Source organism: Balaenoptera musculus, chromosome 1, assembly GCF_009873245.2.
Source record: "Balaenoptera musculus isolate JJ_BM4_2016_0621 chromosome 1, mBalMus1.pri.v3, whole genome shotgun sequence".
NCBI lineage: Eukaryota > Metazoa > Chordata > Mammalia > Artiodactyla > Balaenopteridae > Balaenoptera > Balaenoptera musculus.
The window spans coordinates 20723412-20739236 of record NC_045785.1 but is presented as its reverse complement, the minus strand read 5'-3'; the positions used below and the strand labels follow the sequence as shown (position 1 = coordinate 20739236).

Here is a 15825-nt window from a genome sequence, read left to right as displayed (position 1 = left end):
AAGAGGCCCTCCTGGCTCCTCCCTCCCAAACCTGGTCCCCGGAGAGGACCACGCCAGGGCCACCCATCTCCCCCACTCACCTCGTTTGGAATAGCTCCCCAGATGTTCCTTCTCCCCCCAGCGGGGGCTGTTTCCCCCTGCCACACACACACACACACACACACACACACACACACACTGAATGTCCTGGGCCTGACACACACACACACACACACACACACTGAATGTCCTGGGCCTGACACACACACACACACACACACACACACACACACACACACACACACACACACTGAATGTCCTGGGCCTGACCCAGGCAAAGGCTAGAAAGGAGCCTGGGCCCTACTCCCCCCATTACAAGGCCCTAGGACTCCCCAACCCCGCCCCGGAAGGCGACACTGGGATCTTCTGCGCCCCGGCTCCAGGTAGGGTACAAGTCTTTCGCCACCATCAGGACCCACAGTGCCTCCAAAGTGATGTCTTAATACGCATGTTTTGCTCTTTTCAAGCCGTCTCCCCCGAATCTCTCCCAACTGCAGGCCCAGCTCTGGGCTCATTTGGGCTTGTGCCCCCTCTGAGGAGACCAGGGACCAGGTTCCCAGGATTGACCGACACTTGGGCTGCACTTGGAGTGCAGGGAGGCCAGGGAGAGAGATTTCCCCCGGAGAGATTCAGCCTCCGTCTAAAGAGGTGTTAAGTGTTCAGGTGTGATGAGATTTATTCACGCGTAGGGGAGTGGAGAGATGGGCTTTCGGGTTCCATGGGTGGGGAAGGATGTCCATTTGCAAAGCTGCTCTAAAGCAGGATTGTGTATCAGAAGCCTTCTTCCGGTCAGGCTTCACCAATATGTGATCTCCTTGGATCCTGACCACCACCTAGTTTACGCATCATAAAACAGCCTCAGAAAGATAAGGCGACTTACCCAAGGTTACACAGCAGATGGGGAACAGACTAGGACTTAAAAAAATCAAAGTCAATGAGGATTTCTCCTAAATCCAGATGCTCCTGTTGTTCCATCACTTTCCAAGGGTAGCACCTCAGATGTTAAAGTGAATTTTTGAGTGGAAAAGACTTTGGAACCGAACAAATCTGGATTTGAATCCTAGCTCTGCCACCTCCTTAACATTGGAAAACTCATTTCATGTCTCTAAACCTGTTTCCTTATCTGTAAAAGGGGAATTATTAATACAATTCCAATCTTTCAGGTGTATCCTGAGGACTAGATTTAATTCAATAAATATTTATGGCTATATATTACAAGCCAGGCCCTCTTCTTGAGCATGCATTATAAACCAGCCCTGCTCCTTGTTCCTGTGGATATAGCAATGAACAAAAGAAAGTCCCTGTTCTCATGGAGTTTACATTCAGTCTGGTGTGATTAGATAAATTATTAGAGCTAACATTAACATAGCACTTACTATGGACCAGGCACTATTCTAAGCACTTTACCTGTAAACTCATTTAATCCTCACAACAACCTTATGAGGTAGGTGCTGTTATTATCTCCAGTGTATAGATGAGGAAACCAAGGACAGAGAAGTTAAGCATTTTATTTTCTGGGTCCCTCCAAGGTCACACAGCTGGAAAATGGCAGAGCTGAAAGACAACCCTGGTAGTCTAGGCCCAGTGTTCATTCCTTTTTTTTTTTTTTTTTTTTTTGGCTGCATTGGGTCTTCATTGCTGCGCACGGGCTTTCTCTAGTTGTGGCGAGTGGGAGCTACTCTTCATTGTGATGCGCCGGATTCTCATTGCGGTGGCTTCTCTTGTGGAGCACGGGCTCTAGGTGTGCAGGCTTCAGTACTTGCAGCACACGGGCTCAGTAGTTGCGGTGCGTGGGCTTCAGTAGTTGTGGTGCACGGGCTCTAGAGCGCAGGTTCAGTAGTTGTGGCGCATGGGCTTAGTTGCTCCGCGGCATGTGGTTGCTCCATGGCATGTGAGATCTCCCCGGGCCAGGGATCGAACCTGTGTCCCCTGCACTGGCAGGTGGATTCTTAACCAGTGCGCCACCAGGGAAGTCCCTAGAGTTCATTCTTTTGTTCACTCACTCTATTACCTCCTTAATGAGGGCTAAACTGGAGGCAACCTGGGCCAAAGTTGGCAGCTGTTATTGACATCAGTGTTAGTGTCAGTTGCCTGGAGCCAGTTTCCGATGCCCCAACCCCTGCTGATCACGGCTAGCGTTGTAATATTTAGACTAAAAATTAGACGAAAAAATGGTTGTTGTTTATCTGAATTCAAATTTAACTGGGTGTCCTGTTGATTTGCTAAATCTAGTCATCCTACTCAGGGCTCAGAACAGATTGCACACAGGTGCCAAATATCTGGCTGCAAGCTGGTTTAAGTTAAACTTGGGAAGAGACATTGAGACCTAGAGAATGAGGGCAAAGGACTGCTGGGTGAGGAAAATGAGGTGGATGGGTGGGAGGGGCATGGGTGAGGGGAAAACTGGAGTGATTCTACCTTCAGTCTGCCCCCTTCCTGGGGCTCCTGGTCTCTTCCTTCCCCTTCTTACAGGAAAGGATTCCATATCAAGTGCATCATCTCAATTTAAGGACCCAGTAGTGACTGTGCTTTCCTATGAATGTTTCACTTCCTGTGTCCTCTCTCCCAAGAGTATTGGGTTATGAGTGGGTTATGCTGGAAAAGGGGGTTGCCCAGAGGACACCTGGGCCCTGCCTGGGAGCTTGGGCAGGTCAGCTTGCCCATCACTGTTGAAGGGTTGTTGCAGTCACTCAGCAGAGAGCTATAGAGACCAATCATAGCCTACAATGTGCTGATCCTGCTGCAGCCTCAGCTCACAGTTTTCTCTGTTTCTCTCTAGGCTGCAGCCACACTGACTTTCCTTCAGTTCTACTGCCCCAGGGCCTTGCTCCTTGTTCTTTTTTTTTTTTTTTTAAACAGAAGTGACTCACTTCTGTGGTTTTTCTTTTTCTTTTTTTTAAAATTAATTAATTAATTTATTTATTTTTGGCTGTGTTGGGTCTTCATTTCTGTGCGAGGGCTTTCTCTAGTTGTGGCAAGCGGGGGCCACTCTTCATCGCGGTGTGCGGGCCTCTCACTATCGCGGCCTCTCTTGTTGCGGAGCACAGGCTCCAAACGTGCAGGCTCAGTAGTTGTGGCTCACGGGCCCAGTCGCTCTGCAGCATGTGGGACCTTCCCAGACCAGGGCTCGAACCCGTGTCCCCTGCATTAGCAGGCAGATTCTCAACCACTGCGCCACCAGGGAAGCCCTTGCTCCTTGTTCTTGAAACTGTCTTCCGTCTTCCTCAAGCCAGTTTATCTCCACAATCACTTCCTCCAGGACATCTTCCCTTACCTGTCTGTTATATACACTCATGGCAATGGATACTTCTTAGTGCTCCTCAAGGTGTACTTTTACATTTGTTTTTGTGATTACCTGATTAACATCTAGCTCTCCAATTAGACAGGAAGCTGTGAGAGGGCAGTAATCGGGTCTTCTTGGCTCTTCATTGTCTTCCTGGCACCTGACACACTGCCTGGCACATAGTAGATGCTCAAAGAGGCTAAGTGATATGTACAACATCATCTAGCTACAATACAGTAAATCTAGGACTCAGACCCAGGCAATCTATCCTCATGCTCTGAAATGCTACACTCTTGAGTCGTGGATAAATGCTAGCTATTATTATTATTCATAATGGGGTGAAAACAGGCTGTTCTGGGCAGTCACTTGAGGTGTTTGTTAAGGGAATGACTCATAAGTGTGAAAGGGCTCTGCTGGACACAGTGAGGTTCTTATTCTGTACCTTGTGGAAGAAGTTATTCTGGCATGAAGCAGGGGGCTGAGCTGACAGGGTGAGCGCTGGGTTTTAGGTCCTTCTACCGCAACCTGGGCATGTGCTTGCTATAATGTTCAAGAGCACAGGTCCTGGATGGGCCCTGCCCCACAGGAAGAGAGTCTGTCATTATTCTTTCTTGGCCATTCAGTAGAGGAGGGTCTTGGCACACGTGTCTCCTGGCAGCAGGTGGAACAGCATGAGGGGAACAATCATGATGGCAGTTTCCTTTAACAAGTGATTACAAAATGCCAGAACTTGGGTCAGCATGTAAATAGTAATCATCATCAACTATGACAGCTGATTGAGAGAGAACTATGTGACCTGCCTGGCACTGTGAGTGTTTTAGAGGCAAGAGCTCATCCAGTCACCCCAACAACACCATGAGACAGAAATTATTGTCCCCATTTTCCAGATGAGAAAACTGAGGCTCAGGAGTGATGAGATTGCCCATGGTCCAACAGCTAGTAAGTATTACAGCTAGGTTGGGAACCCAATTCTCTCAGACTCAAAATCCAGTGCTCTTATTCACTTCACTACACTGTCAGCCCAGAAGGGGCTTCACGGGTACTCAGTATGCAGAGGTGGGTAGTGGTGAACAAGTAAGGGGGTGGATTCTCTTGTCTGCCCCATCCAGGTCTGAGGGATGGAGGTGCTTGAAACCCTGCTGTAGCTCCCCCATCAAACAAACTTCAAACAAACTCCAAGGACTTTGCTGAGCCTGCAAAGTCCCACAGGATGTGGCCCCCTACTCCCCCTGCCCCCTCCTCTCCTACCACTCACTCACTCACTGCCCCCCTGCCACCAGGCTTGCTGCCTGCTCACTGACATGCCACATACACTCCCACCTCAGGCTTTGCTCCTGCTGTGCCCTCCACCTGGAACGTTTCTTTCTTCAGCTCTCAAGAGTTTGCTCCCTCACTTCATTCGCACCTCTGCTCAAATGTCACCTCTTCAGAGAGGACTGACCCTATCTAAGATAGCTCCCCATTGATAGTATCATCTTATGTTATCTTTTTTTCATGGCATGCCTCTCTACCAGGGATCATATTGTATATTTACCTGTTTGTCTATTGTTTGTTTCTCCCACTAGAACAAAGCTTCATGAGGTAGGACTTGTCTATTTTGTTTATTGCTATCTCGCTGGCTACAGCTGACATATGGCAAGCCTTCAAAATATGCTTGTGTGGGGACTTCCCTGGTGGTACAGTGGTAAAAAAATCCGCTTTCCAATGCAGGGAATGCGGGTTCGATCCCTGATCGGGGAATTAAGATCCCACATGCCACGGGGCAACTAGGCCCACGTGCTGCAACTACTGAGCCCACAGCGCAACAACTGGAGAGCCCACATGCCACAACTGCGAAGCCTGCGCGCTCTGGAGCCTGCACGCCACAACTAGAGAGACCACCCACTGTAACTACTGAGCCTGCGTGCTCTGAAGCCTGCTCGCTCACCAAAACTAGAGAGAATCCTGCACGCCGCAACGAAAGATCCCACATGCTGCAACTAAGACCCGACTCAGCCAAAAACAAATAAATGATAAATAAATAAATACTAGAAAAAAAAAGTTTCCTACTCAAAAAAAAAAAAAAGAATGAGGCCAAGGGAATTCCTTGGTGGTCCAGTGGTTAGGACTCCATGCTTCCACTGCAGGGGGTATGGGTTCAATCCCTGGTCAGGGACTAAGATCCTGCAAGCTGCGTGGCAAGGCCCAAAAAAAAATAAAAAAAGAATGAGGCCAAGAGCTAGGACAGCTACCTAAGGCTGTTGGTCAAGCTGTACAGGTTTCTGGCCAGACCAACCAACTCCTTCAGTCAAGTTGTGCTGAAGAGGTTGTTCGTGAGCTGCACCAACTGGTGGCCTCTATCCCTTTCCCAGATGATCCGGAAGATGAAGCTTCCTGGAGGGGAAGGCAAAACAGCTGTGGTTATAGGGACTAAAACTGATGATGTGCATGCCCAGTAGGTGCCCGAACTGAAGGTGTGTGCACTGCCCCCGGAGCCACATCCCCAAGGCCTGGGGCAAGATCCTCACCTTCGACCAACTGGCCCTGGACTCTCCCAAGGGCTGTGCCGCTGGCCTACTCTCTGGTAAAGGCCAAGAGGTGTACAGGCATCTCGGCAAGACCTCAGGAACACCAAACCCTACGTTCCAAGGGCTGGAAGTTCAAGAGCACCAGAGGCCGACAGGCCAGTTGCCACTACAAAAACCAACCCCAGATCCTGCCTTGTTATTAAAAAGATTTTGGATGCTGAAAAAAAAAAGAAGAAGAAGAAGAATGAGGCCAAAGATAGGGTAGTCAGAGAAGAAGAGGAAAAATGGGAGCATCCAGATGGGACAGTCCCAGGGCTACTGGAGAACTAGCTAGTGGGTTCCTCCACTGACCTGGAGACAGGGACAGGGGTGGGGGGAACAGAAGCTTGTTGCTGCTGGTTACAGAGAATGGGAGCTGGAAGTAGAGGTGGATATAGTAGCAGCAAGAGATGGGAATGGAATTGGAGGCAGAAGAGGAAGCAGCTGGTCATCAACAGATACTTATGGGCAGCTATGTGCCAGGCAGTGTTCTGGGCACTGTGGACACAGCAAAGGAATACACAGAGAGGGTCTCTGCCCTCTAGAATAAGGGTGGGTAAACTATGAACGGCCTGTGGTCCAAATCTGGCCTCTTTTTATGTGCCTATGAGCTAAGAATGGCTTTTACATCTTTAAATGATTGAAGAAATCAAAAGAATATTTCATAATGTGCAAAAATTATATGAAATTCAGATTTCAGTATCCATAAATAAAGTTTTATTGGAGCACAGCCACGCTCCGTTTACGTATGGTCTAGGGCTGCTTTCACACTACAACAGCAGAGTCGAGTAGTTGCAACAGAGACCATATGGCTGAGAAAGCCTAAAATGTTTACTAGCTGGCTCTTCAGAAAAAAATTTGTCAACCCGTGCTCTAGGAACTTACATTCTCTTTGGTTAAACAAGCAGGTAAGCTAATTTCAGAGTGCTTCTGAGGACAAGAGCCAGCTGGCATCAGTAGTTTCTCAAACCCTGCTTCTGCCTCAGCCACCTTCCCCTGGAAGCGAAGTGCTCCATCCAGCTGGGATGTAATACAGCAGCAGAGGAACTGGGGTCATTGTGATCAGCCCCCTGCTTCTGGGCCAAGAGGATCAAGACTTGTTCTGGAAGAAAAAAGTCATTGTCAGTGATTTGCAAAGTCCAGCACCCACTGGTTCCCCTTCCCCTAACCCAGATCCTCAATCTAGGAACAACTTGTTTATGACTTCAGAGGAACATCATCACCTTTGTCATCAAGGCCTGCCACCTGTGTTCCTGCCACTTGTGTGCAGTGCCTTCTTCTTTACAAAAAGTCTTCTTCCACACTACCTCATGGAGCCCTTATGGGGTAAGGCATGGCTTGGGGTTATTGTTCCCATTTCACAGATGAGGAAACTGAGACTTGGAGAAATGACCTGACTTACCCAGGGTCACATAGCTTGAAATAGCTTGCAAAGCCAGAATTAGAAAGTAATGCAATGTCAGCTTTGGAAGGGCCTTTGGGACTGTCTCATCCAGAGATAGGAAACTGATGGCCTGAGGTGGAGGTGAATCAGTTAAGGGTGGTGGCCAGTCCTCCATGTGCAAGAAATAAGGCATGCATTATCTGTAGAGAAGTTTAAAACATTAATGAAACTGGGTGGGTCTGCTTTTTTTATCACTGTGCCCTGGCAATTCTAAACAATGTCGTTGGTGATAAAATCCTCCCTCCTGAAGAGATCTTTCTTGGTCTAAGTTCTAAATAATTGCCGCGATTATTATGGGATATATATATATACTTCAAATTAGTACATTTTATCACCTAACCTTTAATAACATATTCTACATGGAAGCTAATTTGAAGAACTCTCAGTTACACAACTGGCGCCAACATATACCTTCAATTTGAGAGCTCATAGCAGGTCAGCATCATTGGCGCTCACACCAGGAGCGTTCATGTCCCCATGTCCCTGCATTTAAACAGCAGATTTGAAATCAATGGTGATAGCACAGTGATTGTAAAACTGTTACTGTAGTTCTGTCATTCTCTGTGCAAGTCATTCTCTGAACCTGCCAAGTTGCCTCTTTTAGAGGCATTTCTTCATGTGTGTGTGTATGTACCTTTTTGTTAAAAAAATACATTAATATAACCATAAACTATTAGTCCTTTACTTTTTTCCCATTTGTACTATAATTTTTATTTTATTTAAAAAATTTTATTGGTCTGAGTATATATATGAAGTTCAATAAAAGCAAGTTTTTACTGTCTCTGTTGCTTTTCTGCCATTATTGTTATTTGTTTTATTTCATGATTATTATTGAAGATAACTCTTGTCATGTTGGGATTAAAAAAATGATCTTTTCTACACAAACTACTATATATAAGATAGGTAACTAACAAGAACCTACTGTGTAGCAGTAGGGAACTCTACTCAATATTCTGTGATAACCTATATGAAAAAAGAATCTAAAAAAGAATTAATATATGTATAACTGAATCACGTTGCTGTACACCTGAAACTAACACAACATTGTAAATCAACTATACTCCAATACAAATAAAAATTTAAAAACATTTTTTTTACATTACCAGAAAATCTAAGAAGAAATTCAAGAAAAATAAAATTTGATAACTTGGAAAAAAAACCCACATTCTGGGTGTCAAACACACTAGGTTCACCATTGGCTTAAAGACAGAATAGGACCCACAATGACATCATTATCTTCTTAATTATAATCATCATTATTTTTTTATTGAGCACCTACTTGGTGCCAGGCACTGTTCTAAGGTTGGACATGTATCATCCCAATATTTTCCCCATTCAACAAATATTTATTAAGATCCAACCATGTGTGAGGCACCATTGTAGGTGCTGGTGATATGGCAGTGAACAAAGTCAAATGCCTTCTCTCTCTTACCCGTGAACCACTGGGCCTGGAGGTGGGATGGGTGTTCTCCTTGTGCACCATCCTATTTTAAGAATAAAGCCAGGACCCCACAGACCCAGGGTTAGGGTGAGGTGAGTTAAGGCCAAGTCACACAAGTGCAAGGTCATATCCTGTCTTTACTTAAAATGTTGCTATTTTGGTCATTATGGATTTTTTTTTTTTTGCATTACTTTTTTTTCTTTTTTTAAAATTTATTTATTTTTGGCTGTGTTGGGTCTTCGTTTCTGTGCGAGGGCTTTCTCTAGTTGCGGCAAGTGGGGGCCACTCTTCATTGCGGTGCACGGGCCTCTCACTATCGCGGCCTCTCTTGTTGCGGAGCACAGGCTAGAGACGCGCAGGCTCAGTAGTTGTGGCTCACGGGCCCAGTTGCTCCGTGGCATGTGGGATCTTCCCAGACCAGGGCTCGAACCTGTGTCCCCTGCATTGGCAGGCAGATTCTCAACCACTGCACCACCAGGGAAGCCCTTTGCATTACTTTTAACTTTTGAAAATATATCTTGATTGTTGAGTTTTTTTGGCACCCCCTTAAATTTTGCACCCAAGATGATTCCTCATTAACCTCATTCTGTTAACCTCTCCCTAGTCCTGTCCTTGCTCATGTGATCCTCACAACAATCACGTGAAGTAGGTGCAATAATTACCCCCATTTTACAGATAAGAAAAGTGAGGCACAGAGAAGATAAATGACTTGCTCAAGGACATACAGTTAATTAAGTGGTAAAGCTGGTGCATGAACTTCTCTTACTTTAGAATCCATGCTCTTAACCCTACTTTACATTTTGTTTAGTCCATACAGGCTGCTAAATATCTCAAATAACTTGCCATCACTTTAATTTAAAATTAAAAATACAGCACAGTGCAGTCCGCAGCCCCTCAGGACCGGGGTCGGGTTGGGAGACCCCTTGGTCCTGGGACACGGGGCGCAGCCAGAAAGGCAGCAGCCCCCTCACCTATCACACAGCACACATTGGTGGGGAACCTGGTGCTAAACCACTCATAGATGACCTGCTTCTGGGTCAGGGTTTCCTACATAACAGAGCAGCTCCCTCGCTGGGATCTATTGAAAGTCAGCCCTGGACAGAGGGTTTGTAAAAAGAAGGTATTAAAAAAAAAAAAAAGGAAGAAGAAAATTTAAAATACAGCTTTCCAGCCTCTTTAAAAGTCAGGCCAGGGACTTCCCTGGTGGCGCAGTGGTTAAGAATCCGCCTGCCAATGGAGGGGACACAGGTTTGATCTCTGGTCCGGCAAGATCCCACATACCGCGGAGCAACCAAGCCCATGCGCCACAACTACTGAGCCCACACGCCTAGAGCCCATGTTCCACAACAAGAGAAGCCACCACAATGAGAAGCCCACGCACCTCAATGAAGAGTAGCCCCCGCTCCCCGCAACTAGAGAAAGCCCGCGTGCAGCAAGGAAGACCCAATGCAGCCAAAAATAAATAAATAAATTTATTAAAAAAAAAAAAAAGGCCACCTGGGCTCACATTCCAGTTTTGTGACCAGCAGCAGAATGGAGTGGCAGCCTCTCTCAGATAAAGCAAGCTCATCAGATCACCACAGTCTCCACCACTATTATCTCACTGCCTCCCCCATTTCATTCACTTGCTACCTGTCTGCTCCTGGGGGCGTTTAGATTTGGACCCCTAATCTGGCCATCTCACAGATGGAAGAATCCAAGCCCCAGAGAGGAAGAGGTTTACCCAATTCACACAGCACTTGGAGCCTGGGCTCCAAGCCAGGCCTCACACATCCCTTCAGTGACAAGAGACACTTGTAACTTTACACCTGATGGGAGCTCAGAAAGGGAGTTCCCAGACAGATCAAGCTAACTCCTATTTGCTGAGCACCGCCCAATTTTTGCCTCCAAGGTGGGCATTTCCACATCAACATCTCAGGTGGCCCTCCCAACAACTCTGGCAGGTCAGCCTTGACAACCTCTATCTTACACGTGAGAAACTGTTGCTTGGGAGGTTAAGTGACTCTCCCAGGATCTCACTGCAAGCTTGTGGTAGGTCTAACTTCAGTTAACTAGCTCTTTTTTTTTTTTTTTTTTTTAAACATCTTTATTGAAAACTAGCTCTTGACATAAGACCAGAGGAATACACCTCCTGCTCTCTCCCCAAGACACCCTCTCTGACTCTTACTAGGATTTTCTTGGACTGAGGCTGGAGTCTCCGCTGGCCAAACTTACTCTCTTCCAGAAGGATTCTAACACAGGGCAGCCGGAGAGCCAAGCTGGAGTTGTCAGAAATACCGACTATAGGCCAAGCATATGCTAGATGCTTTTCACAAAGCTTATACATTCTTTGTGTTTATCTGCATCCTCTAAATTTTCCACAGTGACTATATTTTACTTCCTATACAAGGAATTGCTTGATCTAGGCCTGGAAATGATTCTACTGAAAGTTTGGGGAAGTTGAGGATATTGGTCCCCAGCTTGCAGTTAAGGAAACTGAGGCTCAGATGGATGGCCCAAGGTTACACAGGTAAGAAGTGATGGAATCAGGATTCTGTCTGAGTCCAAAGCCTGTGCTCTTTCTATTCCACAACTCTGCTTGCCCTTTTTTTTTTTTTTAACAACTTGTTCCACAAAGGAGTTCAGGCAATTTATAAAAATACATGAAAGAAATCAAGCATTTATCCTGTCTTTCTTATACAAACTATTTCAGGAAAATCAAATAATGAATGAGGAAAAGTTATTCTTTTATTTTTTCATTTAAGTTTTATTTTTAAATTATTTTTGTAATTTAATTTTATTTTTAAAAATAATTTTTATTGAAAAGTTGTTCTTTATGGAAGAATTCCAGCTAATGAATGCAAAAAGAATGATAGAGGGACTTCCCTGGTGGTCCAATGGTTACGACTCCGTGCTTCCACTGCAGGGGGCTCGGGTTCTATCCCTGGTCAGGGAACTAAGATCCCACATGCTGCTGGGCGCGGCCAAAAAAAAAAAAAGAATGACAGAATTAGAAAGTCATGGGGAATTCCCTGGCAGTCCAGGACTTGGCGCTTTCACTGCCAGGGCCCGGTCCCCATTTTGCAACACCTAATGAAATAATGGACCATCAGCAGATGCTAAAACCAACAGATAAAAGGTTGATGGGGAATTCTATAATGAAAAGAGCAGGCCAAGAGCCCTGAAACCATGGATCAATCAATAAAAATATTTCAACTAAATATGTGCCACTAGATGAGACATAATAATAAGTAGACAGCACCATCACCAATAAGGTATTCTTGCTAAAGACATTAAACCTGAATCTAATCAAGCTCTAGATCTAACTTTCAGTTTACTGGAAATACAAGAGACAGAAGAACAAGTTAAACTACACCATCAGGAAGCAATCAGCCAAATCTTCTGGGATATGGGAGCCTTTACAGGACAAATGCTCTGGTTTCCTTTACAAATAAATAGCATGAAAAAAGAAAGAAAAGTGAAACTGTTATAGATGAAAAGTTACTTATGACACATATCAACCAAATGAAATGTGTGAGCCTTATTTGAGTTCTTATTGGAACAAACCAACTATTAAAGAAATTTGAACATGAACTAGGTATTAAATGATTTTAGGGAATTTGTATTAATTTTGTTAGGTATGATAGTGGCATTGTAGTTATATTTGAAAAAGCCCTATCTTTTAAAGATATATGCTGAAATAATTCCAGTGAAATGATATGGTATCTGGGATTTGCTTTATAATACTTCAGAGGGAGGGAAAAGTGGGGAGGTAAGTGAAACAAGATTGGCAAAATGTTGATAATTATTGAGGATGGGTTACAGGTATATAACAGTTTATTACATTCTCTCTACTTTCATGTGTTTGAAATATTCCATAATAAAAAGTTTTTTTAAGGCTTAAAGTAAATAATTAAGAAAATTGGGACAAAGAGGAAATACAGATCCAGAAATAGAATAGTTCTGAGCTTCTTAGCAGCCAAAACAAAGAGGGAAACAAGAGTCATGATGGCCAAATGTTGAGAAAGACAGTCTCATGCCTGCAGTTTTTTGAACCTTACTCAATCATGTAAGAATGGGCCCTGGGCCTGGAACACTTCCTAACCAAGAGATAAAGAGCCCACACAGCCTGTGCTGGATTTATCACCTTGTGTGGGAGTATCTTTCCTTGTTTCAGGTGTCATGAGTACTCTTTTGTCTCTGCTTAAAGCATGTCGGTCATATGGCATCTAGCCAACCCCATGGTTATTATCTGTCCTCCTCTTGGAGGGGATAGGGTCCTTCCACTATGGCACAAGAAGGGTGAGCATAGATGAAATGCCCTGTGTTGATCACTGGGAGAGATCCCCCGGCAATGAGGGACCAACACCCACTACTGAAGCTGATCCTGCTCTGTCTCTTCTCTATGTGAGTAAAGCGTTGTTCCATCCAGTGCTTGACTGCATTGTGTCTTCCTTGACTACTCAGATACCAAGAGGAAATGGGTAGAAGTGTTTAGAGTCTTCCCCTGGGAATTATAACTGGTGCAAGGGTACTCCACTTGACACAAAGAGATTTCTAAAACCAACAAACCAGCACAGTTTCTTGTAATCAAAGAGATTCCGGTGGTGGCAAAATTCCTACTCAATATGGCCTATCAATAGGGGGCCAGTCATCTGTCCTGATTTGGGGTATAATGAAGGACTTGCAAAGAGCTAGGGCCAACAGAAGGAGGGGAAAGAGGTGGAGAGAGGTGGACCTTGGAGGATGAGGGAAATGGAGAAGGACATGGGAAAGGCAGGGCATTCTAGGGGGAGGGTACTGGGTGAGCAAAGGCAGAGAGGCTATTTCACTTTCATAAAAGAAAAAATACAAAAAATGTATGTGAACCTGAAGAAAGCTGGTCTTTTATTTGCTCCCTCTTCGCCAAAAGAAATCGATCCAATTCCAAAAAGCACTGACAGGAAACAAAAGTCTTTACCAAAGGTCTCTGGAGGACACTGCAAAGGGATTACATGGCACAGCTCACGGCAAGACATCCTTTCAGAATCCTCCTAAATCTCTCTTCCTCAAAGTTCCACACTATTACAACAGCTCCCCAAACCTCTTCCTTCTTTCTCTTTTTCCAAATTCCTGACCACCCAAACTCTGCCAGCTCCCTCACTCCCCTCCCTTCTCTCAGAAGCAGCTTTTCCTGATTGGGACTGGGAGGAAATTCCTCCAGGTCTCTCCACTCTTTTGCTTAGGTTTATTTCTTTCCCTCTGCCCTCCTTACAAAGGCTCCTAAGCCTGGGAAGGAGGAAAAGCAGTGCATATTTACATGTGAGTATTTTTGTCCCTTTGCCTGGAAAAAAAAAAAAGATTGGAAGGAAAGACACCCGAATGTTAACAGGAAGATGCCAGCAAAGCTTTGGAATCAGATAAAGTTGGGTCCAGGTCCTGGCTCTGCCACTTTCTAGCTGTGTGACCTTGGGCAAGCCTCACTGGAGACATTTCTCCAAACCTCAGATTGCTGTTACGTGAATGACTTAGCATGGTATCTGGCATATAGCAAACGTTCCATAAAGTGTAGCTTACAAAATAAAGGAGTTAGTTACCTGTAGATAGTTGGAATATGGTGAACTTTATTTTGTCTTTATCCATATTTTTTGCCTTTATCAGTATTTTATTTAAAAAATTTGACAATAAGTACATATTTGTAAAAATAAAACAAAATAAAGATCATTATAAACACAGGCGTAAGATTAAATGTTTATCAGTAGAAGATCAAATGAATTATGGGGTAAGGTTTGCTGGAGCAGAGAAGAGGGCAGGGGCAAGAGAAGGCCCTGGGGCCTGACGACCTTTCTAGATGTATGTGGCCTGTGACCCCCAAGACTTCCCCGCTCCCCCAATCTTGTTGAAACTGAAGATGTTGGGGGGGGGGCTCTGGAGGGACCGCAGGGCCTTGCCGGGTTCTCAGGGTGGGACCCGCCCGGTGGGACCCGCCCCGCAGCGTGTGGAGGGAGGAAGCTGCTGACCCCCAAACTCTTGGGGGACAAGCCTGAGCAGTTCCCGGAATGTGGGGGAAATGGGTGCCCTATCAGCCATCTCTGTAAAAACCACTTGGGGGCCCCTATCAGCCCTCTCTATAAAAACCATCGCCTACAGAAGATCAAGCCCCAAGATTGAGTCCCAGGATTTCCTGACTAGTTCCAAGAACCCAACCTGGAAAGTGGGCGGGGTTCCTGCCTCCTCTTCCCCTCCCCACTCAGGCCCCTCTCGCTTTGGGGCCCCAGTTCAGGCCCAACCCCACGGCCAGCCCATTCAGCTCCCAAGTCTAGTCTGCCCTGCGCTCCCTCAAACCACCCCCAGTGCCCGCCCCGCCCCCACTTCTGCGCCTCCCCCCACCCCATTTCCGCTTAGTTTGCACTCCCGGCACCCCGCGCGCGCCTCGGGTACCTCCTCGGCCCGCGGGAACCCAAGCCCCGAGGCCCCGCCCCTCTGATGCCCCGCCCCAAAGCCCCGCCCTGGCACGTGCCCGCGCTTAGCTTCTTTACCTCTCAGTGCCTGTAAGGGGACCCCTATACAGGACAATCCCTGACCATATTATCAGCCCTTGGGACCTGCATTCGAAGTGTTGGGAAGGGGGTTCGCGGCGTTCAGAGAAGTTAGGAGAAGATGCAGGCCCGGAAGCGGAAGCAGTGAATGGAGAGGGCCAGAGGTCGGGGCAGTGAGGACCACAAAGCTAGAGCGCACGCCCACCTCCTTCCCTCCGGGCCGGCGCACTTGGGAGTGGGATGAGACGCTCGGTCTGGGTCCGGCGGGCTCGAGCCTGAATCTGAGCAAGGGCTGGCCGTGTACCCGCCAGGTGTGCTGCGCAGGACTGGCGGCAGGGCGGGGTGGCCCCGGGAGCCATTGTCGGGGGTGGAGGGCAAGTCAAGTGAGCTGGGAGTGCCCGGCCTAGTATCGGGAATCGAGGGTGCAGCTGGAGGTATTGAGGTGAGGTGAGATTAGGCCCAACGGCTCTCTCGGCCTGGATGCCGTGACCTGTCCTGGCAAGGGTGGAGAGCAGGAGGCCCAACCGTTGGGGCTGTGCCTCATTAGCGCTTCCCAGGTGGGGCGCGGAGCTCGA

The 15825-nt window shown here is 46.5% G+C and overlaps 1 long non-coding RNA gene and 1 pseudogene across 1 annotated transcript; one reads left to right on the top strand and one right to left on the bottom strand.

Annotated features, from left to right (window-relative positions):
• Positions 1–5517: 5517 nt before the first annotated feature.
• On the top strand, positions 5518–6032 carry LOC118883570 (annotated as a pseudogene).
• Positions 6033–6570: 538 nt separating this feature from the next.
• On the bottom strand, positions 6571–15369 carry LOC118881060. Its single transcript, XR_005016429.1, has 3 exons — positions 15251–15369; positions 7724–7795; positions 6571–6970 (listed from the first exon to the last, which is right to left on the bottom strand). It is a non-coding gene; the product is annotated as an uncharacterized LOC118881060 (long non-coding RNA).
• Positions 15370–15825: the final 456 nt, after the last annotated feature.